The sequence below is a fragment of the Pongo pygmaeus genome, chromosome 3 (genome assembly GCF_028885625.2).
Source record: "Pongo pygmaeus isolate AG05252 chromosome 3, NHGRI_mPonPyg2-v2.0_pri, whole genome shotgun sequence".
NCBI classification, from domain to species: Eukaryota; Metazoa; Chordata; class Mammalia; order Primates; family Hominidae; genus Pongo; species Pongo pygmaeus.
In genome coordinates, this window is record NC_072376.2 from 7,894,462 (window position 1) to 7,920,281 (window position 25,820).

Consider the following 25,820-nt stretch of genomic DNA (forward strand, 5'->3'; position numbering starts at 1 on the left):
ACTAACGAGCAAAATAACCAGCTAACATCATAATGACAGGATCAAATTCACATGTAACAATATTACCCTTAAATGTAAATGGGCTAAATGCTCCAATTAAAAGACACAGACTGGCAAATTGGATAAAGAGTCAAGACCCATCAGTGTGCTGTATTCAGGAAACCCATCTCACGTGCAGAGACACACATAGGCTCAAAATAAAGGGATGGAGGAAGATCTACCAAGCAAATGGAAAACAAAAAAAGGCAGAGGTTGCAATCCTAGTCTCTGATAAAACAGACTTTAAACCAACAAAGATCAAAAGAGACAAAGAAGGCCATTACATAATGGTAAAGGGATCAATTCAACAAGAAGAGCTAACTATCCTAAATATATACGCACCCAATACAGGAGCACCCAGATTCATAAAGCAAGTCCTTAGAGACCTACAAAGAGACTTAGACTCCCACACAATAATAATGGGAGACTTTAACACCCCACTGTCAACATTAGACAGATCAACGAGACAGAAAGTCAACAAGGATACCCAGGAATTGAACTCAGCTCTGCACCAAGCAGACCTAATAGACATCTACAGAACTCTCCACCCCAAATCAACAGAATATACATTCTTTTCCATATCACACCACACCTATTCCAAAATTGACCACATAGTTGGAAGTAAAGCACTCCTCAGCAAATGTAAAAGAACAGAAATTATAACCAACTGTCTCTCAGAGCACAGGGCAATCAAACTAGAACTCAGGATTAAGAAACTCACTCAAAACCGCTCAACTACTTAGAAACTGAACAACCTGCTCCTGAATGACTACTGGGTACATAACGAAATGAAGGCAGAAATAAAGATGTTCTTTGAAACCAATAAGAACAAAGACACAACATGCCAGAATCTCTGGGATGCATTCAAAGCAGTGTGTAGAGGGAAATTTATAGCACTAAATGCCCACAAGAGAAAGCAGGAAAGATCGAAAATTGACACCCTAACATCACAATTAAAAGAACTAGAAAAGCAAGAGCAAACACATTCAAAAGCTAGCAGAAGGCAAGAAATAACTAAGATCAGAGCAGAACTGAAGGAAATAGAGACACAAAAAAACCCTTCAAAAAATTAATGAATCCAGGAGCTGGTTTTTTGAAAAGGTCAACAAAATTGATAGACTGCTAGCAAGACTAATAAAGAAGAAAAGAGAGAAGGATCAAATAGATGCAATAAAAAATGATAAAGGGGATATCACCACCGATCCCACAGAAATACAAACTACCATCAGAGAATACTATAAACACCTCTAAGCAAATAAACTGGAAAATCTAGAAGAAATGGATAAATTCCTCGACACATACACCCTCCCAAGACCAAACCAGGAAGAAGTTGAATCCCTGAATAGACCAATAACAAGTTCTGAAATTGAGGCAGTAATTAATAGCCTACCAACCAAAAAAAGCCCAGAACCAGATGGATTCACAGCCAAATTCTACCAGAGGTACAAACAGGAGCTGGTACCATTCCTTCTGAAACTATTCCAAACAATCGAAAAAGAGGGACTCCTCCCTAACTCATTTTATGAGGCCAGCATCATCCTGATACCAAAACTGGGGAGAGACTCAACAAAAAAAGAAAACTTCAAGCCAATATCCCTGATGAACATCGATGCAAAAATCCTCAGTAAAATACTGGCAAACCAAATCCAGCAGCACATCAAAAAGCTTATCCACTACAATCAAGTCGGCTTCATCCCTGGGATGCAAGGCTGGTTCAACATATGCAAATCAGTAAATGTAATCCATCAGATAAACAGAACCAATGACAAAAACCACACGATTATCTCAATAGACGCAGAAAAGGCCTTTGATAAAATTCAACATTCCTTCATTTTAAAAACTCTCAATAAACTAGGCATTGATGGAGCATATCTCAAAATAATAAGAGCTATTTATGACAAACCCATAGCCAATATCATACTGAATAGGCCAAAGCTGGAAGCATTCCCTTTGAAAACTGGCATAAGGATGCCTTCTCTCACCACTCCTATTCAACATAGTATTGGAAGTTCTGGCCAGGGCAATCAGGCAAGAGAAAGAAATAAAGGGTATTCGAATAGGAAGAGGGGAAGTCAAATCGTCTCTGTTTGCAGATGGCATGATTCTGTATTTAGAAAACCCCATTGTCTCCGCCCCAAAACTGCTTAAGTTGATAAGCAACTTCAGCAAAGTCTCAGGATACAAAATCAATGTGCAAAAATCACAAGCATTCCTATACACCAATAATAGACAAACAGAGAGCCAAATCATGAGTGAACTCCCATTCACAATTGCTACAAAGAGAATAAAATATCTAGGAATACAACTCACAAGGATGTGAAGGACCTCTTCAAGGAAAACTACAAACCACTGCTCAAGGAAATGAGAGGACACAAACAAATGGAAAAAAAATTCCATGCTTGTGGATAGGAAGAATCAATATCATGAAAATGGCCATACTGCCCAAAGTAACTTATAGATTCAATGCTAGTCCCATCAAGCTACTATCGACTTTCTTCACAGAATTTGAAAAAACTACTTTAAATTTCATATGGGACCCAAAAAGAGCTGATATAGCCAAGACAATCCTAAGCAAAAAGAACAAAGCTGGAGGCATTACACTACCTGACTTCAAACTATACTACAAGGCTATAGTAACCAAAACAGCATGGTAGTGGTACCAAAACAGTCATATAGACCAATGAAACAGAATAGATAGCTCAGAAATAACACCTCGCATCTACAAGCATCTGATCTTCAACAAACCTGACTAAAACAAGCAATGGGGAAAGGATTCCCTATTTAATAAATGGTGCTGGGAAAACTGGCTAGCCGTATGCAGAAAACTGAAACTGGACCCCTTCGTTACACCCTATACAAAAATTTACTTGAGATGGGTTAAGGACTTAAATGTAAAACTAAAAATCAAAAAACCTTGAAGAAAACCTAGGCAATACCATTCAGGACATAGACATGGGGAAAGACTTCATGACTAAAATACCAAAAGCAATTGCAACAAAAGCCAAAATTGACAAATGGGATCTAATTAAACTAAAGAGCTTCTGGACAGCAACAGAAACTAGCATCAGAGTGAAGAGGCAACCTGCAGAATTGGAGAAAAATTTTGCAATCTACCCATCTGACAAAGGTCTAATATCCAGAGTCTACAAGGAACTTAAACAAATTTACAGGAAAAAAAATATCAAAATGTGGGCAAAGGATATGAGCAGGCACTTCTCGAAAGAAGACATTTATGTGACCAAGAAAGATATGAAGAAAAGTTCATCGTCACTGAGAAATGCAAATCAAAACCACAATGAGATACCATCTCAAGCCAGTCAGAATGGCAGTTATTAAAAAGTTAAGAAACAATAGATGCTGTTGAGGCTGTGGAGAAATAGGAACACTTTTACACTGCTTGTGGGAGTGTAAACTAGTTCAACCATTGTGGAAGACAGTGTGGCGATTCCTCAAGGATCTAGAACCAGAAATACCATTTGGCCCAGGAATCCCATTACTGGATATATACCCAAAGGATTATAAATCATTCTATTATAAAGACACATGTACATGTATGTTTACTGCAGTACTATTTTCAATAGCAAGGACTTGGAACCAACCCAAATGCCCATCAATAATAGTCTGGATAAAGAAAATGTGGCACATATACACCATGGAATACTATGCAGACATAAAAAAGAATGAGATCATGTCCTTTGCAGGGACATGGATGAAGCTGGAAGCCATCATCCTCAGCAAACTAACACAGGAACAGAAAACCGAACACCACATGTTCTCACTCATAAGTGGGAGTTGAACAATGAGAACACAAGGACACAGGGAGGGGAACATCACACACTGGGGCCTGGGGCCTGTCAGGGGGTAGGGAGCAAGGGGAGGGAGAGCATTAGGACAAATAGCTAATGCATGCAGGGCTTAAAACCTAGGTGACAGGTTGGTAGGTGCAGCAAACCACCATGGCACATGTATACCTATGTAAAAAACCTGCACATATTGCACATGTCTCTCGGACCTTAAAGTAAAATAAAATAAAATAAATAAAATAAAATAAAATAAACAAACAAAAAATTCTGGACGACTGGGTTTAAATTGAACCAGAAGTCTGGGTTTAAATCCTGATGCTGACTCCTCGAAGTATCTCTTGGCTTCAGTTTCCACATCTGTAAAAGGGGGTTAATAATAATACCTACTGAATAGAGTTGTGTGAAGAGCCATGTAAGTTATTTCGTGGAGAACATTTGGAGAAGAGGCTGGCACACACCAATGGCTCACCACCGATGGTAGCAACTGTCCTCAGGACAGTGCCCCCAGGAAGCAGGGAGGCAAGGCTGGTGGCAGACAGATCAAGGAGCATGAGCAGGGCCTGGACAGGCATCGCCTCTCAGGAAAAGGGTCAGGGAAAATGTGGTATAGCTCAGGGGAAGAGTGAAAGCTTGGCCTGGATACGTCGAGCATCGACAGCAAAAGCCAGAGCCCCCGAAGCCAGCCAGGCTGTGGAGGGGGAGCCTTGCCAAAAGTGATTAATTATAAACAGATTTACACTTGCAAATGAGGTTCTCTGCTAGCAACTATTTAGGCGGCGATTTTTTACACAAAGCATCAGTGTGACCTCTCTATGTGCATTTCTAAAGTGATTAACGATTCTCCAAGGTCAAGTTGCAGTGGTATGTAGATTCTTAAAAATCGATCTATGCTCGTTAATGCCACCAATAACTGAAGCTGAGAAACTTAACATTGTTTGCCTTTCGCAATTATTGCCCTCCAGTCTGGGCATAAAACGTAGGCCAGGACCTGCCAGCAGGCTGCTTCAGCCGGGTTCCTCTCCGACTGTTCGGGGCCCCTGCACCCACCTCTCCTCCACCCAGAAGGACCTTCTCAGGACACTGATCTAATCTGGTGCACCCAGCACACCCAACCCCACAGCCTTCCAAGGTCAGCTGTGCTGACGGAAGTCCCTGGGGTTACAGGAAAGGTCGCCTGGGAGAAGGGCTGGTGTGGGTCTAGCAACGAGTCCCCGGGGTAACCTTGGCAAACCCCTTCCTCCTTCTCTGCCTGCTTTCCCAGGTGTAAGTAGGGGGCCCAGGAGCGGATCATGCTGTGGCTCTCCACGGCCCTGTCCAGCCTCCCTCCTGGGTCCTCGAACGAGTTCCTTTCCTCTGGCTTGGGCAAGGGGTTGGGGTTGGTGGTGCTCATCGATCCTGTTCCTTAAGTTGCAAGGCCCTCAGTGGTGACCTGGGACCAGACGAGGCTGACTGCGGACGTTGTCCCAAACTTCATGCAGAGGGAAAAGCACCGCTGCCCTCTAGCGGCCTTTGGCCAGAATAACCTTGGGCCGAGGTCCTAAAGGGCTGCCTGTGGGGCTCAGTGAAATCCACATTTAACAGCGCTGAGTTCCCACTGCGTGTCAGGACCCAGTGTGCCCAGTGAGGGGCACATGCCTGCCCATGGGAAACTCACTCCTGGAGAGGGACAGGTGCATGGGTTGGGTGGGCGCCACACATAGCGCCTTTTAGCAATGTGACCTTAACCTTTCTGCATCCCTACTTCATTCATCGTTACAACTGGGCTAAAAATAAAATGACTTCCTTGCAGCAGCTGATCACCATGACTATGTCCCAGACCCAGCCCCTGCTCGCTGTTCCCACTGCCCCCAGCCTGGACCAAGCCTCCAGCCTCTCTCCCTGTTCTCCCGGCTCCCGCCTTGCCCCGCACCGTTCCTTCTGCACACGGCAGCCAAGGGACGCACGAAATCCCGCTGCAATCCGACCACACCATCCTCTGTCCACCACCCTCCAGTGCTTTCCAGCCCACCTGGAGGAAAAGCCGAGTCCCAGCTATGGCCTCTGGGATCCTACAGGATTTGGGCCGTCACCTCTCAGATCTCAGGACCTACCTCTCCCCAGCCCACCACAATGCAGCCACACAGCGCCCAGATGCCTGTCCTGGAACATACCAGCCTTCCCCGGGAGCGCCCTGCCCCCAGGTAGCAGCTCACCCGACGTCCTCAACTTCAGGTTTTCCCTCTGTGTATCCTCCCTGGACTTTCAATTTCAAATTGCAGCTCTCACCTGACAACTCCATCTCCACTTCATTGGTCTCCGCCACACCTGTTGCTATTACAGTCTACAGTTTACTTATTCATTTCACCTAATGGCTGCCTCCCCCAACCAGAATGTCAGTTCCATGGAGACAAGGACTTCTGTCTGTTTCATCCCTGACTGTGCCCTAGCATCTATTATAGTACATAACTCATTGCAGGTGCTCGATAAATATTTGTTAATTAAACAAACAAACACGTGAGTGAACAAGTTTGGATTAGTATCAGCGAGTGAATCTTGGGGGGGGTGTTGGCAAATGTTATCTCCTAGTATTGTTTCTCTGAGCTAACATCGAATATGAAATGACCAAGAGCGGGTGTCCTCACTGCTGTGGGGCAAAGAAATCCCTTTCTCATAGTTTCCTAACCTCAGCAAGGCTCTTGGGGGGTGGGGGCGGGCAGGGGGACATAGAAACTGAGATTCGAAATAAATAGGAGTTTTCCCAGGTGAGGCGATGTCCAAGCCAGGAAGCAGCAAGTGTAGAAGTCACCGAAAGGTGCACAGAAAGGGAGCAGGGTCACCAGGGTGGCTGGGACCAAGGGTGTGGGAGTCCAGGGACCCAGGAGAGAAAAGGAGGAGGAAGGCAGGTGGCCACTTGGCACATGACTTCGCATTAAAAGCAAGCTCTGCATTAAAAAGCTTGGGTAGGCTGGGCGCAGTGGCTCACACCTGTAATCCCAGCACTTTGGGAGGCCGAGGCGGGTGGATCACGAGGTCAGGAGATGGAGACCATCCTGGCTAACACAATGAAACCCCGTCTCTACTAAAAATACAAAAAATTAGCTGGGTGTGGTGGCACGTGCCTGTAGTCCCAGCTACTCAGGAGGCTGAGGCAGGACAATCGCTTGAACTCAGGAGGCGGAGGTTACAGTGAGCCGAGATCACACCACTGCACTCCAGCCTAGAAAGAAAGTGAGACTCTGTCTCAAAAAAAAAAAACAAAAACCTTGGGGGGGCTTAATGTATAGACCATGTGGCGGTAGGTTGGGGTTGGGCAGGGAGATGAGTGATTTTAGGTCTGTCTGTCGTAAGCAGATGGAGCTTGTTATGATTATGCCTCATAGGGTTTGAAGCCAGGGAGGTGAGTGAGCATTCTTGTGTTCTAGAAATGTTGCTCTGGCTGCTGTGCGGAGGCTGGAGGATCCAAGGAGCCCCCCAGAAGGCTGCTGCACTAGTCCAGGTGAGAGCCCATGGGCTGTGGGAGGCAGCAGCAGGGGGGCTGAAGAGGAGGTGACAGGTGGGGGAAGGGAAGCCCATGGACCAGAACAATCAGTAGAAGGGCAGGGGAGTGACAGGCATGATTCCTGGATCTTATATGGCCATGACCTGGATGAGTGGAATGGAATCTACCTCCTGTGTCCCTAAATCACTTTTTTCTTCTGGCATTTCCCCATGGTTTCTTGGATTCTTAGCCACAAATACGATTCAAGACCATGGAAAACCTGTTTTATTCCCACTTAAAAATAATTAACAGGGCCTTGCTAATATTGTTGTAAATGCTTTGGATGGTACTGGACCACATCAATAGGAGTAGAGCGGCCAGAATATGGGAGGTGATGCCCCCGGGATACAGCTCAGGGCACCTGTCCCAGCATGCAGTCCAATCCAGAGTGAACACTGACGTGTGTGCCAAGAGGAGGGACCCCCAAACACACACCCAAATAGCCACTAGGAGCATCAGATGAAGAATCTCGGGGTGCTCACCCTAAAACTAGGAAGACTTGGAGCGGATAAAATACCCAAGAGCTGGCCAGGCACGGTGGCTCACGCCTGTAATCCCAGCACTTTGGGAGGCCGAGGCGGGCGGATCACGAGGTTAGGAGATCGAGACCATCCTGGCTAACACGGTGAAACCCCGTCTCTACTAAATATACAAAAAATTAGCCGGGCGTGATGGTGGGCACCTGTAGTCCCAGCTACTCGGGAGGCTGAGGCAGGAGAATGGCTTGAACCCGGGAGGCGGAGCTTGCAGCGAGCTGAGATCGTGCCACTGCACTCCAGCCTAGGCGACAGAGTGAGACTTCATCCCAGAAAAAAAAAAATACCCAAAAGCTCTGTGGCTGCATGCCTTGCTTCCATCTGGGGCTGGAGGTGATTATTAGCTTTGTTCCAGTTGGTGCCAAAAAGTAGAATTAAGAGCACACGTGGAGGCCAGGCACAGTGGCACACACTCATAACCCTAGCACTTTGGGAGGCTGAGGCAGGAGGATCTCTTGCGTCCAGGAGTTCAAGACCAGTTTGGGCAGCATGGCAAAACTCTGTCTCTACTAAAAATACAAAAATTAGTCAGGTGTGGTGACACATGCCTGTAATCCCAGCTGAGGTGGGAGGATCGCTTGAGTCTGCAGGACGAGGCTGCAGTGAGTGGTGTTGGCGCCGCTGCACTCCAGCCTGGGCGACAGAGCAAGGCTGGAATCTGTCTCAAAAAACAAAAAACAAAAAACAAACAAACAAAAAAAAACAGCACACACGGAAGCCAGAGCTGTCCAGGCGTGTCCAGGAATGAAAGTGGCTGGCCTGGGCACAGGAGTGAGCCCCTCATCCCAGGCGCCACCAACGAGACACAATGTTACTTCTTGGGAAGAAAGTAGAGGGCATATCTGCATTTGAGGTTGGACAAGGTCACCTTTAGTCATCCTCCCAAAACTGCAGATTCACAAATCTGTGAATGAAATTTCCTGAGAAGGGAGCCGTGAGAACACCCTGAGAAGCAGCCACCCGCCCCTGCCTGGATTCCCACTCCCATCAGGAGAGACCTAAACCGAGAGAGCCAGCAGGCTTGAGGAGCCCGTGTCCACTGCCCCATTCCACAGACGGGAGCACAGAGAGTGGAGGCAGGATGGACTCACACAGCCTCACATATCTCACTCTTGCTCACTCCTGCCCAGCGGGCTGAATTCAAGACCCCTAACGCCTCCGCTCACTCTGTTTCCTTATATTTCACTTGTGATTTTTTAAAAGGTCAGTTTATTTCCTATGATCTGCAAGAAGGCAACTGGTATGTGAGAGGGTGAGTGTGGGTGGCTGTTTCCAGTTAAACAAGAGAAAGTTTTTCTAACTGTGTCAAAACTGTGGAGGAGAGACTGGCTAGGCTTCCTTAGGATCAGCCCGCGGCGCCCAGGCACGGCTTAGTCACTGTGGCTTCCTCACTCCTCAACACTTAACCAATATCTTTGGTCCCCCACCCCCAACCCTGACAAATCTTCAGGCTCTGCCTGGGGCTTGGTGGCAGGCGCCAAGGTTCTCCAGCCCTTGACAAAGGTCAGTCTGTAGGCCCATCACAGCCGGAGAGCGTGGAGGCTGTGCTCGGGCCCTGCTGACTCATGGGGCTGACAGCCAGCGATCCAAGGCTCCACGGGCACTGCTTTGCATCACAGGGTGTCAAGCCAGTGGCAGGGACCCACCCAGGCCAGCCAGTCTCCACTCCCAAATCCAATCCAACCCCACCCTGCTGCAGGGCTCTCAGCCTTGGGCACTGGGGGCGTTTGGGGCCACCTAGTCCTGTATCGGTGGCAGGGCTATGCACTGTGGGGTGTTTAGCCACAGCCCCGGCCTCCACCCACAGGATGTCAGCAGCATCACCAGATGATGGCCCAGTCATGACAGCCAAAAACGCCCCAGACGTGGCCAAATCAGGGCCCAAATCAGCCCTGTGTTGAGAAGCTCTGAGCTACAGCCAACAGCATCTTCCCTCTTTGTCTTGTTTCCAAAATATTCTTGTGAGGTCCTACAGGAAAAAAGAAAAAAAAATGCCTAAGTTTTTATGTCGGGACGTGGACATGAATGGGAGACCACAAGCCCTGGCTTGACCCCATGGAGGTCGAGGGTGTTTTGCACAGGGCCATCACACATGGACATCACCTTCCTGGCACCTAGAGGCATTGACCGTGCCATCCCTAACCCAATCCAGCTCTCTCCTATCATGGAGGAAGAAAGTGCAGCCCAGAGAGGTTAAGCAACCAGCCGGAAGTCACACAGCAGGCTTAGTCATCTAACCCCCTATCCAGTGCTCTTTCACCACCCTACACCAAGCCTGGATCCAGCCAGCACCCACCAGGAGGCTGAAACTTTGCAGAGGCAAAACATCCCCTTCCAACAGGAACTCAAGACAAGGGCAGAACCTCATTTTCATGTCACAATGCTGTGAAAATGTGCAAAGCAAAATGTGGTAAAAACATGGGTTGGGGCCAAAGCGGTGGAATGAGAAAATACTGCTTGCCATGTGAGCTGGCTAATAAAAGGAAGAGCCCAGAATTGTTTGTTGCGATTATAAGGGTCATTTTTTCCCCCTATAAAAAAGAGTAATTTTCATTTACAGGGACCCTGGGCAATTTTCCATCTAATTTGATGTTTTATAATGTCTGCAGAGCCACACAACCTCAGTAGGCTGTGGGGGCCGTAGACATTTTATTTTCAGATGTTCAAGGTTATTTGTTCATCAAGAGCAAAGGGAAAATGCGACCGGGTTTTCATGAGTCCTGGTAAGAAAGGGAGCAGGGGATGGTCTGGGCGGGTGGAAATGAATTTGCTGTGAAGCCCCCAACCCTCAGTTGAGTGCCACCCCCACTCCAGTAGCACCCAGAACACCAGGCTGGTAAGGCTGGGGCAGAGTCATTGCCCCAGGTGAGGAAGCTGAAGACCCTGCCCCGCCTCCAGTCCAGAGCACCGTGCCACCCGGCTGACCTGCCTGCACACACATGGCCCACCCGGCTCTCCTGTTAAGAGTTTTATGTATGTTTCTCATTTAATCATCACAGCGGCCCATGGAGGGTGGGGACTGTTATTATCTCTGGTTTACAGATGAGGAAACTGGGCTTAGAGAAGTTAGCTACTTCTAAGAGGCCACCCGAACAGGAGCTAAGAGTTCTAAATCTAACTACTCTTTCTACACTGTGGCATAATCCTCTCACCACCACCGTCGTACTAGATCCTTCCTGCTTACCCAGGCCCCACCTCTTTTGGCTTCACAAGATGGGTGCAGGGTAGAGGGTGTGGGATACAGAGGGTGAAGGAGACGCAGTCTTTACCCTTAGTGCTTACAGGATCGTTGGAGACTTGAGACAGCCATCCAAAACCAATCCCAATGGACAGTGCATCATGCAGGGCCTCAGTTTCCTTGTCTGTAAAATGGGCATGACACCATTGATCTGACTGCAAGGTTAGGAGGCTTTGATGAGATAACACCATTGGAAAAAGACTTGGTCTTGACAACAAGGATTGCTCCTGTCCTGCTGAGACAGCAAAACAAAGAAGGGATTATGGGAGTAAGGACTAGAGACGGAAGGTGAGAAAAGACGGAGCGAAGAGGAATAAGGAATGGAAGCAGAGAAACACAAGGACAGCTGAGAAAAGAGCACAAGGTAGGGTGCCCATGGCTGGGCTTTTACTGAGTACTCAGTGTGTACCAGGCCTCAGGCTGGGTGCTTTATGTGCACAAAGCCATTCAATTTCCAACAGGGAGAGTGGAGGTGATTATTTCTGCTTTATAGATGAACCCCCTACTGCATGACATGGGCGTGGACCACATCCCAAAGGTTGTTGTGACAGGGCTCTCAACCCGACCTGGGGACCTGGAGGGATCACTGTGGGGCAAAAGGGCAAACAATCAAATTCCCGGCTCCTGGAACAGGCCCGTTCCTTCCTAAGATCTCTCTTGTTCCAGGACCATCTCTGTGCCCAGTAACACAGACTTGGTAGAAAACAGGGAGGGACTGTAGTAAATGCAAATGTTTTTGTTTTACACAATACCTGTTCTTATAGAAATAGAGAATACCACAGATGAGCTGGGAGAAAAGGAAAATCTCCTGAATCCCAATCCTTAGACACTGATGCATACATTTCCAATATTTATACCAAATGGGATCATAACGCATCTTATATTTTGCAAGTTCTTTTTGAACTTTATTATAATGGACAGCTTTCCACATCAGTTAATATTCTTGTACAGCACTGAAATGACAAGCACTGTTCAGCCATTGCAGAATGTTGTCTAACAATTTCCCAATTCAGCAGGCCTCCCTCACCCACTTTTGCTTTCCTTGTGTCAGTTATCCATTATCAACTGAGCTCTGGAAATAGATGAGTACAGTACAATAAGATATTTTGAAAGAGAGAGAGACCATATTCACATAACTTTTATTATAATAGATTGCTATAATTGTTATTACAGTAAATTGTTATAATAACAGTAGATTGTTATAATTGTTCTTATATTACAGTATTGTTATGATTTTTCTATTTTATTACTAATGTTGTCAATCTCTTATCGTGCCTGCCTAATTTATAAATTAAACCTTATCATAGGTATGAGCGTATAGGAAAAGACATAGCGCATTTAGGATTTGATTCTATCTGAGGTTTCAGGCATCCACTGCAGGTCTTGAAACATATCCCCTGCAGATAAGGGGATAAGTTGATATTTGTGATAATTTAGAAAGTGGCTTTGGATACCCTCATAACTAAGGTTCACATCGTCATTTGCAGGAAAAGGACAACATCACACAGCCCTCAGTACCAGATAGGAAAGAGAAGGGGTTTGTGGGAAGAGAAGGGAAGAGTGGCGAGCAGAGGGGCTGGTGGAATTTGCTTCCAGGTGGTAGAAGATGCGGAAATTCCCTGCTTGTTAATACAAGAGAGGACATGGAGGGCTCTGATCTCAAGGGCACAGGTGGAGCCCAGCCAGCCTGGGGCTTGTCGGCTGTAGGTTCCCTTTATCATGCGGGTCCAGGGAGGCCCCTGGATGCTTCTGCTTCCCCCAGTCCAGCTCCAACTCCACTGAGCCTTGCCAGCTTCTCTGTGAGTGCCCCACTTCAGCTGGGCTGCAGGGCCTTGAGGACAAGGACCACGTTGGAATCATTTCTCTATTGCCCAAGTGCCTTGCGTAGGGCTGGGCACAGAGTCACTGACAGTGAATGAGCGTGTGAGACAATGAATGAGTGAGTGATTCTTGTAGAATTTAGAGAGGGCTCAGTCAGGTGCACAAGCAGAAGTAATGGGAGGCTATTTTCCAACCCTGTCGTTAGACAGTCAGAGGAATCGATGAGACATTGACTTGATTCTTTCTCAGCTGCTGGTTTATTCTGCATGTCCAACAAATTACTGAACCTCTCTGCTATCCAGTTTCCTTGCGGGTAAACTGGGACAATAGGAGGTGGTGCTGGGGCTGATGAAGATAAGACGGGTGGCATTTTACTGTATGTGATTATACCCAAAATGGAAAAGGGAGGGTGAAAGCTCTGAGCCAGGCACCTGGCATCAACAGGATATTGACTGTTAGAAAATCCATGCATTCTTAAGGGGACCCAGGATTTGTTTTAATCAAATATAAGACTCAAAGAAGTGACTATCATGAATGAAAAAGTTTTTATCTCACGGATCCCTAGAAATGAGAGGCACAGCACTCCGTGCAAGTCACCAGGGTCAGTCAGGAGGCAGAGGGGGCAGAAATACATGGGCAAGAACCTTAGCTGTGGTTTCCATGGGAAGGAATGGGCAAGGCAGTGTAGCTACCCTGGGTTGTCTAGGGGCATAGAGGGAACAGTGGTCCTGACTGAGAGCTCAGTAGAGGAGGTGGTTGGGGTGTGGGATCTGGACTGGTTGGTTTACATCTGAAAGTCACACTCACAGGAGTGGTTTCCAATCTATAGAAATTGGCTAGCCCTGGGAAGGGGCAGTCTGCAATGTCCCAGACATGAAAGCATCAGAATACAGAAAATAAAAGATGTAGTTTGGCCAGGCGCAGTGGCTCACGCCTGTAACCCCGGCAGTTTGGGAGGCCGAGGTGGGCGGATCACGAGGTCAGGAGATTGAGACCATCCTGGCTAACACGGTGAAACCCCGTCTCTATTAAAAAATACAAAAAATTAGCCAGGGGTGGTGGTGGGTGCCTGTAGTCCCAGCTACTCGGGAGGCTGAGGCAGGAGAATGGTGTGAACCCGGAAGGTGGAGCTTGCAGTGAGCCGATATCGCGCCACTGCACTCCAGCCTGGGCGACAGAGTGAGACTCCGTCTCAAAAAAAAAAAAAAAAAAAAAAAGACATGGTTTATATACTACGAGGCCCAATGCAATAACAGGGCTCTGAGATCAGCCAAGTTCAAATCCCTGTTTCATTGCTTTTGTGTTGGTAGCTTTTCATTTTTTAATTTTCATTTTTGAAATAAGGTCTCACTCTGTCACCCAGGATGGGGTTCAGTGGTATGATCACAGCTCACTGCAGCCTCAACTTCCTAGGCTCAAGCAATCCTCCTACCTCAGCCTCTCATGTAGCTGGTGCATGCCATCATGCTTGGCTAATTTTTTCAATTTTTGTAGAGATGGGGGTCTCACTTTGTTGCCCAGGCTGATCTTGAACTCCTGGGCTCAAGCAATCCTCTCATCTTAGTCTCCCAAAGTGCTGGGATTACAGGCATGAACCACCATGCCCAGCCTTGTTATGTGGCTTTTAGCAAGTCACTTAGCCATTCTGAATCCCTGTGCCATCAGCTGTAAAATGAGGACTACAGCAGCTACCTTTAGTGGTGTGTCAAGGGTGGCCAGCCAGGCCTCTGCCTGGGACATGGCTCATAAGGGCATGAAAACATCACTGGTATAAATCAGAAATACAGCTCCAGTTAGCGCAGGTCTCCACTCACGATAGCTTACAGCGTTGGCCAAATGGGAGCTTGAACCCTGGTCCTGCCAGTGTGGACACTGCCTGAAGTGGAAATTAAACCACGCTATTCTCTGGATGATCCACCTCAGCCATAGATTTCTGTGCCAGGCTCCACAAGCTGTATCCACTTGGCTCCAGCCATCAAGAGGGAATGTGAAGTTGCAAATCACAGCCAGCTGAGATTCAGAAACAGAATGAGGTATTATGTAGGGCTGTTGACCCCAGATGAGGGCTTTATTTTATTATCTACATTTTAGACTCTTTAATATGCCTCCCAAGATGCTGTCTGGTTTGGAAAATCACCTATAATAAATTCACATAATAAATCTCTTATTTTGAGCATAGAGAGGCACGCAATTTTTATTAATAAAAATAAGTTCCTCTCTGCACCCCACCAAATAAGCGTTCCACAAGTATTTAAAGACAATCTGTTGAAAGGATGCCAACTAGCCCACCTCCCAGAGCAACTAGCCAGTCTCAGTTGGGCCTCCCATGCTCACAGGGTGAAATGAAAGGGTGTTCTGGAAGGTGACATCATCTGCTCCCTTCCCTGTCATCTCGTGGGTCCCAGCCATTCCCAACCCTGGGCAAATCCATCTACTCACACTGTCGCTGGAGAAATCACAAAAGGTCATAGGACCTCCTTCTTCTCCCTTGTCCTGAACTAGACCCTCCCCATCCTGCCATCCCTGGGGTTCCTGGCCTCCTGTCTCACTCCCTCCTTCATCAGACACTCTGCAAATCTCCTCCACCCTAGGAGAAGAAGAGGAAAAGACCCTGTGTGTCCATCACAGGGAAAATGGAGGGGGATGCAATGCCGTGGCATGTGAGTGACAGATTTCACCACTTCACAGCAACGTGATGGATCTTGAGACCTCACACAAGGCAGAGAAGGAAGAAAGAAAGAAGGAAGGAAGGAGAAGGAAGAAAGGACAGGAAGAAAGAAAGAAGAAAGGGAGAAGTCGAGATATAGGACCCAATACATCCTACAAAAAAATATATATCCGTACAAATAGCAGCACATATTTTATAATTGAAAAGTACATGTCGAAACTGTAGAAGGGTTGACTATGGGAGGAACAGAGCTGGAGTATGGGGATAAGAGGGAAGAAATCAGTGAAAATAAAGGCTTTCTCCTACTAGATGGGGATGAGGTCAGGCAATAAGGATATGATCACCACAACCCTCTGCATATGAGGCTCCATAAGAAAGAAAACATAAGGAAAAGCTAAACACAGACACACACACACACACACACAGAGGCAAATCCTACTCTAAAAATGACCTGTTTTTTGATTATTCCAATGAGCCAGGCTTGCTGCATGCCTGGCTTTGGACATGCAATTCTCTCTGCATGAAATGCTGTTCCCCACCCTTTTAGCCACGCAACTTTGCCTGTCCTTCAGCTCTCTCCATTTCCTGTCCTTCCCCCACCTGCCCCACCTGGGCCAGGTGGCCATACCTGTTGTATGAGTCAGCTCAGGCTGCTCTAACAGAACACTACAGACCAGGCAGCTTAAAGAACAGGAGTTTCTCTTCTCACAGTTCGGCAGGCTGGAAGTCCAGGATAAAGGTGCAACAGGGTTGGTTCCTGGTAAGGCCTCTCTACCTGGCTTGTAGACAGCCACCTTCTTGCTGTGTCCTCACACAGTCTTTCCTGTGTGGATGCTCGAAGGGAGAGGGCTCTGGTGTCTCTTCCCCTCCTTATGAGGGCACCAACTGTACTAGATTGGGGCCCCACTCTGATGGTCTCAATTCACCTTAATCACCTCCCTAAAGGCCCTATCTCCAATGACAATCACACTCTGAAGTATGGGGTTTCAGGGCTTCCACATGTGAATGTGGGTGAGGGGGACACAGTTTAGCCCCCAACACCCCTCCTGCCCATGTTCGCTTTCCTTCAACAGTTTCTCACGCACCTGCGCGTATCCGAGGCTATCCTCTGAGCACACCCATGTCAGGACTCACGCACCTGCTCGTATCCGAGGCTATCCTCTGAGCACACCCATGTCAGGACTCACGCACCTGCGCGTATCCGAGGCTATCCTCTGAGCACACCCATGTCAGGACTCACGCACCTGCGCGTATCCGAGGCTATCCTCTGAGCACACCCATGTCAGGACTCACGCACCTGCGCGTATCCGAGGCTATCCTCTGAGCACACCCATGTCAGGACTCATGCACCTTCCATGGTCATCCTCACCTGCTCAAACACACCTTTGCCGCCTCCTCCTTGCCGCAAAAACCACAGGCCCGCATGATGTTTCAGTTGGCAAATTCAAAGGTCCCTCTCAGGCCACGCCCCTGGGACTTCCCCGTGAGAGCCTGCCTTGCCTGGCCCTTGGGCTCTGCCCTCTCCTCTCCCTGCTTTTCGCCCCAGCAGTGGCTTCTTGCTGCTTCCACATGCCAGCCCGGCTCCCAAGGACCCACTCCCATTCCTCTCTGCATGGTTCCTGGGGGGTCTCTCCACACCATGACCCCCTCTTCCCTGGTTCACTGGCCATGTGGATGCCACAGGCCCCTCCAGCTCTGTACACCATGAATGAATTCATCTCTTTCCCCCACAAGCCTATTCTCTGTCTGGCCCCACCACTGGTGAGACTGGAGACCTGGGCATCCTCTGTGACTCCTCCATCAATCCCTCCATTGGACCAACCACCAAATGCTGTCCTCCCATCCTGCTGCTTGTCTCAGCTCCCTGCAGGATGGGGATTGCTTTGCTGTGCAGGGACACCAAGATGTGGGAAGCAGAGGCTGGACTCAAGAGTCCTGCGGGAGGCAGATTTCGAGACAAGCAAGTGAAGGCGGTTGGATAGATGGAGAGGAGGGTGTTCAACTTGTCTGCTCATGGCTCCATCCCCACCAAGAAACAGAGACTCTCAAACTGTGTACTTTAATACAAAGACTTTAATACAAAGACTACTCACCAAGTTGTGAACGAGGTTTGGGTAACCAGCAAGAGACAGTGTAGAACGCAGGGGCTAAGGGCAGGGGGTGGTGTCACTCCTCCTAGGCCTGATGGGGAGTGAGGGGGTGGTCACTGGAATGGAGACAGAAGCACAAGATGGGAGCAACGGGCCAGAGCAGTGGGGCTCTAGGAGACAGAAGCAGCCCGTCCTAAGCAACCTCATGTGTTCATGTATGTATGTATGTATGTATTATTATTATTATTAGACGGAGTTTTGCTCTTGTTGCCCAGGCTGGAGGGCAAAGATGTGATCTTGGCTCACCACAACCTCCGCCTCCCGAGTTCAAGCGATTCTCCTGCCTCAGCCTCCCAAGTAGTTGGGATTACAGGCATGTGCCACCATGCCCAGCTAATTTTGTATTTTTAATAGAGACGGGGTTTCTCCATGTTGGTCAGGCTGGTCTCGAACTCCCGACCTCAGGTGATCTGCCCACCTTGGCCTCCCAAAGTGTTGGGATTACAGGCCTGAGCCACTGCTCCTGGCCATATTAATATTATTTTGGTATGGTAAGGCCAGCAGATTGGGAGAGGACTGACACTGAAAAGATCATTTGTCGCTTAGAGTTCCCAATAAGAAAGGGCCCACCACGCTATGAAGAGCCACTGGGGAAACACCTGGGTGGGTCAGGAGACAGGGAGGGGAGACACGGTAGGCAAGAGGCTCCATTGAGGTTTTGATGGGAAGGAACGAAAGAGGCAGGGCAGGCAGGCTTAGGATTGCTGGTTTGAATAATTTTAGCTGATCTGGGGCACAGAGTTGCTGCCCTGCGTTGTCTGGTTTCCAGCCCTGGGATGATCAGGGCAGGTGGAGTGTGACAGCCCCATAGGGGAGGAGGTGGAGGGTGTGGGCTCTGGATCGGTTGGTTGGCGTTTGAAAAGCACACTCTTGAGTGAATTGTTGACCATTTCTAGATTGGCCAGCCCTGGGAGGGGCAGTCCCTCCAGGATTAGCAAGGCCTCAGAGGTCAAAGAATCTGAATACAGAACACAAAAGACATGGTGCATACACCACACAGAGAGGGAGTTAGGGGAACCAACACCCATTCACACTCTTCTCCCACCCTCAGATCTCCTGCTGATGTCGCCCCTTGGCAAAACCCAACAGGAATCTGGAGGGTGAGGAAGATGGCTGGGACAATCAGGGAGGGGACCGGCTCTGAAGAGGGACTGGACTCAGCAGCCGCTAAACTGAGCTCCTGTGCAGACAAGAGTTCTTTATTCCTTTTGAAATCTTCCCAATACATGCTAGTTGAATGGAGATGCAATCAGCCTGGGGAGATACAACACGGCTTGCAGAAGGAAATGCATCCTGAGCTGGGTTTTGAGGGATGAATAGGCATTTTCCAGGGAATGCTAGACACATAAATGGAAGCGCATAAGCAAAGGGATGGAGATTAACACAATATGTTTGGCAAGCTGCAAGCTTTGCAACAGTTCTGGATTGTGAAATTTCTGGGGAGGAGGCTGGCACAGAGCAGATTCCCTCGGAGTGTCTCTGCCCTCGGTCATTTCATTCTCCTCTCTGGGCCTCTCTGCAAAGCAATGTGTTCATGGGTGTAAAGTGCTTCCAAGGGGGCTGGTACAGAGGGAAATGCTTGATAAATGGTGGTGATTATCATAATGATTATTAGCATGTCTAATAATATCACCTCCCCTACTTTCCTGGCCTCTGCAGTGCCTCAAATAGGACAACATATTAGAAGTTCTTTGCAAAACAAAGGACCAATGGAACTCAAGGCAGAAACAAGGACACAGGGCTCAGGGAACCATCTCCTGTGGGTAATAGTCTGGTTTCAGGGCAGGGGAGCCAGCCCAGAAGTCAGGCCCAATGGCTTCAGCGCTCTGAGACAGGGACGATGGCTGGCCTGTTTGGGATTCCCTAGCCTCATCGATCAAATGATCCAGGGATGAGGGAGAATGCCAGGGTCCATTTCCCATCTGTGATCAGCCTTGACTTCAAGCCCATACTCCACACCCAGTTTTCTGGAAGAGGGAGAAATAGCCCTCGGGGGCCAAAGAATATAATACCCTTGGATGCCCCAGCTGTGTGAGACTGTCTGAGAGGCCTTTATCACTGCACACAGCGGCTGCCAAAGTCAGACCTAACTCCTTCCCAGGAAATTCTTGGCTCTGCTTGTGAGCAGCCCGTCTGGTGGAATTAATTTCAGCCTATATGATGCTAACGCCATGCAAACAGAGACATATAAAACAGTCCTCCCAAGGCTTTGCATGGCAATAAAGACTGAACTGTGCTTAATTTATGCACATTGCAAGGCTACCCTCTGTAGGAAGCATAAAGCCATCCCTTGTGGGGGCTGGAACAGTATGGGGCTCCTCTTGCCCCTGGGCCTCACGGAGGGAGCTCATTCCCTCTTCCCAGGCTCCTTCCATCTTTCTGCGTGGATTGTGGATTTCCAGACTTGGGCTCTGGCCTTTATCAGTGAGACAGCCATGGTGTAGGGGATCTGCAAGGGCTGTAGAACTGGAGGTGGAACTATGTCCTTAGTTCTGTGCAAACCACTGAGGAAGGGACACTCGGAAGGTGATCTGCGTTCTGGAGTCACAGGGCTATCATCTGCTAATGCTAGAAAGAGATTTTGAGATCATCTAATTCAGACCCAGGCGAGTTCAGAGATTTAAAATGATGGAACCAAAGTCACACAACACACTCATGGAAGGACTTGGACTTTCACATCAGAGTAGGGGTGGCGCAAGTTCAAAAATTTGGAGTTGGGGAGTCCCGGGTTAGAACCCAGGCTCTGCCAGGTCCTTGCTTTCTGACTTCAAGCAAGTTATTTCAGCTCTCTGTGTTTTGTTTCCTTGTTCATAAAGTAAGTGCACCATGGGAATTCTGGGAGAATTAAAGGAGATAATGTTTGTTCGGCATAACCACATGCCCAGCATATGGTAAACATCCAGTTATAGTAGCTATTGCTATTATGGCTTCTGAGTAAATGCATATTTTAGTGTGGGTTTCTTTCAAGCCGAGACAGGGATTTAGACATAAGCAGTGATATGTTTTCGATCTGTGTCCCCACCAAGATTTCATGTCAAATTCTAATCCCCAAAGTTGGAAGTGGGGCCCAGTGGGAGGTGATTGGATCATGGGGATGGTCCTTCATGAATGGTTTAGCACCATCCCCTTGGTGCTATTCTTATGATAGTGAGTGAGTTATCACAATATCTGGTTGTTTAAAAGTGTGTAGCACCTCCTCCCTCTCTGGCTTGCTCCTGCTCCTGCCATGTGAGATGCTTCACTCCCCATTTGCCTTCTGCCATGATTGTAAGCTTTCTGAGACCTCCCCAGAAGCTGAGCAGATGCCAGAGTCATGCTTCCTGTACAGCCCATGGAACTGTGAGCCAATTAAACTTTTTTCCTTATAAATGACTGTCTCAGGTATTTCTTTATAGCAGTGTGAGAATGGACTTAAACATGTGGCTTATTAAGGAAGATGATCCCAGGAAGCAGGAGTAAGGGAACAAGGCAAGTGAGACAGGAAAGCAGGAAAAGAAACCAGTGTGAGGGTTTGCTATTGTCTTAGTCTGTTCATGCAGCTATAACAAAATACTATAAACTGGGTGGCTTATAAACAACAGATATTTATCTCTTACAGTTCTGGAGGCTGGCAAGTCCAAGACCAAAGCACTGCAGATTTGGTGTCTCGAGAAGCCTGCTTTATAGTTTCCAGATGAGGCCTTCTTATGGTTTCTAGATGAGGCCTTCTTATGGTTTCTAGATGGGGCCTTCTTGCTGCCTCTTCACATTGTGAAAGGGGCAAGGGAGCTCTGTGGGCCTCATTTGTCCCAGTCATGAGGTCTCCACCCCTATGACCTAATCATCTCCCAGAGACCCTGCCCTCTAATACTATAATATTGGCGATTAGCTTTCAACACATGAATTTGGAAAGATACAAACATTCAGATCATAACAGTTACCACAAATGCTGCTGTGGACAATGGGAGCTCAATTCTGCTGGTGGACTTTACAGAGAAATTTATAAAATTATCAAGGATATAAAAAAGACCTAAATAAATGAAGTGATGGAGCATGGAGGAACCAGAGTGGTGTTATATTGTTTTTTTGTTTTTGTTTTTGTTTTTGAGATGGAGTCTTGCTTTTGTCGCCCAGGCTGATTGCAATGTTGGGATCTTGGCTCACTGCAACCCCTGCCTCCTGAGTTTAAGCAATTCTTCTGCCTCAGCCTCCCAGGTAGCTGGAATTACAAGCGGGTGCCACCATGACCGGCTAATTTTTGTATTTTTACTAGAGACAGGGTTTCGCCATTTTGGCCAGGCTGGTCTCGAACTCCTGACCTCAAGTGATCCGCCCACCTCAGCCTCTCAAAGTGCTGGGAATACAGGCATGAGCCACTGTGCCCAGCTGGTGTTATATTGTTAAAAGCAAAACCGTAGACAAGTTAAATTTAAAAGAGTTTAATTGAACGAAGAATGACTTGCAAATCAGGCAACCTTTTGAACCACAGTAGGCTCAGAGACTCCAACGCAGCCATGTGGTGGAAGAACATTTATGGTCAGAAAAAGGAAAGTGACCTACAGAAAATAGAATTGAGGCACAGAAACAGGTAGATTGGTTGTAGCTCGGCATTTGCCTTATTTGAACAGTTTGAACAGTTGGCTGTCTTTAATTCGTCCAAACACAGTGATTGGTACAAGAGTAGGTTAGTCTGTTTACACATCCAATTCAGTTGCAGTTTATTATGTACAGATAAACCTTCAGACTGAACTTAAAATATGTAAGGAGGCAGCTTTAGGCTAAACTTGATTTAACAATATTAGTTAAGGTCTGGCCAGGGAAAGAGAAACCATTCTGGGAACTCTAAGGATGAAGAGATATGATACAGAAATGGAGGTTTTCATAGTCTTTGGAAAGCTGAGGGAGCAAAACCCAGGAAGAGCATGGTCAGGAATTCTGAGGGTTCTGGGATCACAGGGCAGGTGCTGGAGCCCAATGTGAGTGCTTCTCAAAAGGATGCTCAAAGTTGTGGTCAAAATTCCATGTCTGTGCTTTGCCATACACACAGAGTCCCAGAGAGAAGAAATAGGCCTTCACTTCCTCCTTCCAACTTCATGCCAGTGCCTTGCATGATGGACTCTCACTGGGCCCATGAACAACAGAGTCTGGGAAACGTAGTTTTTAGGCTCCATGATCCAGAGGCACAGGGAAGAGCTCAGGATGGTGAGGCTGGCACTGAGAATGAACACACAATATTTGGTACAGACATAGATATTGATCCCTTTCCACCCCCAGATTTATCAGCAAATGCAATGAGATGTCAACTGAATCATCGAGAATTGTAAGAGTCATAAAAATGAATAAAAATATGAGGATAACCAAGATATTGTTGAATAAAAAGAAGAAAGAGTTACCAGAGAAGGAGAAAGGGCGTGTTCAGGGCCCTAAGACCACCCCAGGTTTAATGATTCACCAGGAGACTCACAGGACTTGACATGTGGTCATCCTCACGGCCATAACTTATGACAGTTAAGGATGCAAAGCAAAATTATCAAAGGGAAAAGGCATGGGGGCAAAGTCCAGAGAAAACCGGGTGCAAGCTTCTAAGGGTTCTCTCCCAGTGGAGTCGCATGGGACTCACGTGATTCTTCCAGCAATGTGCTATGACACCACATCTATCAGGGAAGGCCACTGAGACTCATTGTCCAGGGTTTTTACTGCAGGCTGGATACATGGGCCCCCTCTGCCTGACATGCACCTAACTTCCGGACTCCTGGGAGTAAAGCAGGTGGTCAACATGAACCTACTGTTTGTACAAATGCTTTAGACCCAGTGAGCCACTCTTATCAGTTCTGGAAATGGTGGCAACCATCCCCAAATCCAAGTTCCCGGCCATCATTCCAGGGCCAACTTTGTAAGCAGGACTTTCTAAAGAGAGCAGTATCATGCCTGCTATATGAGTTCTTTTCTCCACAAAAGGGAACAGGCCCTACCAGAGGGCAAAACTAATTATATACTGTATTAATGACAGTGTAATGTTGACCCAGGGGTAAGATATAGATTAGTAAAAATGAATAAAGAGCATGAGAGAGGTAGACTTCCCCACTCCCATATATAGGTACAAAGCTAGCATTACAAATCATTGGAGAAAAAGTATTACTCAATAAATGGTTTGTAACAATCAGGAAGCCTCATGAAATTAAATACATTGGACCCCTTTCTCATTTCATTTGTAAAAATATATTTTTCCTCAACAAAAGTTTAAATATAAAAAATAAAATATATTTTAAATAAAATATAAATTTATTGAAGGTAAAGATACCTTAAAATGCAAAAAAGGAGGAGGAGAGTTCATGACATTGAATTTGGCAATGATTTCTTGGATATGAACTCAAAAGCACAATCTAAAAGAGAAAAAATAGATAAGCAGGATTTCATCAAAATTAAAAGCTTTTGTATATCAAAGAGCACTATCAACAGAGTAAAAAGGTAGCTCATAAAATGGGAGAAAAAATTTGCAAATTATATATCTGATAAGGGATTTAACTCCAGAATAAAGAATTCCTAGAATTAAACAACAACAAAAAAGAAACAGCACGATTCAGAAATAGGCAAAGGACTTGATAGACATTTCTCCCAAGAAGATATACAAATGGCCAATAAACACATGAAAAGATGCTCAACATCACTAATCATTAGGGAAATGCAAATCAAAACCAGGATACCACTGCACACCCATTAGGATGACTACTATTTAAAAAAAATAAAAACAGAAAAATCAAGTGTTGGTGAGAAGATGGAGAAATTGGAACCCTTGTATATTATTGATAAGAATGTAAAATGGCACAGCCACTGTGGAAAAATATAATAGAAATTACTCAAAAAAATTAAAAATATAATCCAGCAATTCCACTTCTGGGTTTATAACAAAAAGAGGTGAAAGCAGGGACTCAAACACGTATTTATATACCTATGCTCAGAGCAGCATTATTCCCAATAGCCAAAAGGTTGGAAGTAACTCAACTGTTGTATTAGTCCATTCTCACACTGCTGTAAAGAACTACCTGAGACTGGGTAATTTATGAAGAAAAGAGGTTTAATTGACTCATAGTTCTGCAGGAAGAATGGCTGGAAGGCCTCAGGAAACTTAGAGTCATGGTGAAAGACAAAGGAGAAGAAAGCGCCTTATTCATATGGCAGCAGGAGATAGAGAGAGATGGGGAAAGTGCTACAGATTTTCAAACCTCCTTTTTTGAGAAGAAACAATCAGATCTCATGAGAATTCACTCATTAGAATAGCAAGGGGGAAGTCTGCCCCCATGAATCAATACCTCCCACCAGGCCCTCCTTCAACACATGGGGATTACAGTTCAACACGCGATTTTGGTGGGGACATAGAGCTAAACCATATCATTCCACCCCTGGCCCCTCCCAATCTCATGTCCTTCTCACATTTCAAAATCAATCCTGCCTTCCCAACAGTCCCCCAAAATCTTAACCCATTCTGGCATTAACTTAAAAGTCCAAGTTAAAGTCTCATCTGAGACAAGGCAAGTCCCTTTTGCCTATGAGCCCATAAAATCTAAAACAAGTCAGTTACTTCCAAGACACAATCAGGTACAGACATTGCATAAATACAGAGTACAGGCATTGGGTGAATATTTCCTCTCCAAATGGGAGAAATTGACCAAAACAAAGGGACTACAGGCCCCAAGCAAGTCCAAAACCCAGCAGGGTAGTCATTAAATTATAAAGCTCCAAAATCTTCTTTGACTCCATGTCTCATATCCAGGGCATGTTATTGCTAGGGGTGAGCTCCCAAGGCCTTGGGCAGCTCCACTTCTGCGGCTCTGCAGGGTACTGCCCCCATGGCTGTTTTTACAGGCTGGTGCTGAGAGCCTGCAGATTTTCCAGGAGCATGGTGCAAGCTGTCAGTGGATCTACCATTCTGGGATCTGGAGGATGAGAGCCCTCTTCTCACAGCTCCACTAGGCAGTGCCCCAGTGGGCACTCTCTGCGGGGGCTCCAACCCCACATTTCCCCCCACCATGCACTGTCATACCAGAGATTATCCATGAGGGCTCTACCCC

The 25,820-nt window shown here is 46.9% G+C and overlaps 1 long non-coding RNA gene across 1 annotated transcript in view; it reads right to left on the reverse strand.

The window, feature by feature from the left end:
- Positions 1–12,014: 12,014 nt before the first annotated feature.
- Positions 12,015–25,820, reverse strand: part of LOC129034928 (uncharacterized) — a 61,050-nt gene continuing 47,244 nt past the window's right edge. Inside the window, exon 3 of the long non-coding RNA XR_008502052.1 lies at positions 12,015–12,205. This is a non-coding gene — a long non-coding RNA (uncharacterized LOC129034928). The remainder of the gene's footprint in view (positions 12,206–25,820) is intronic.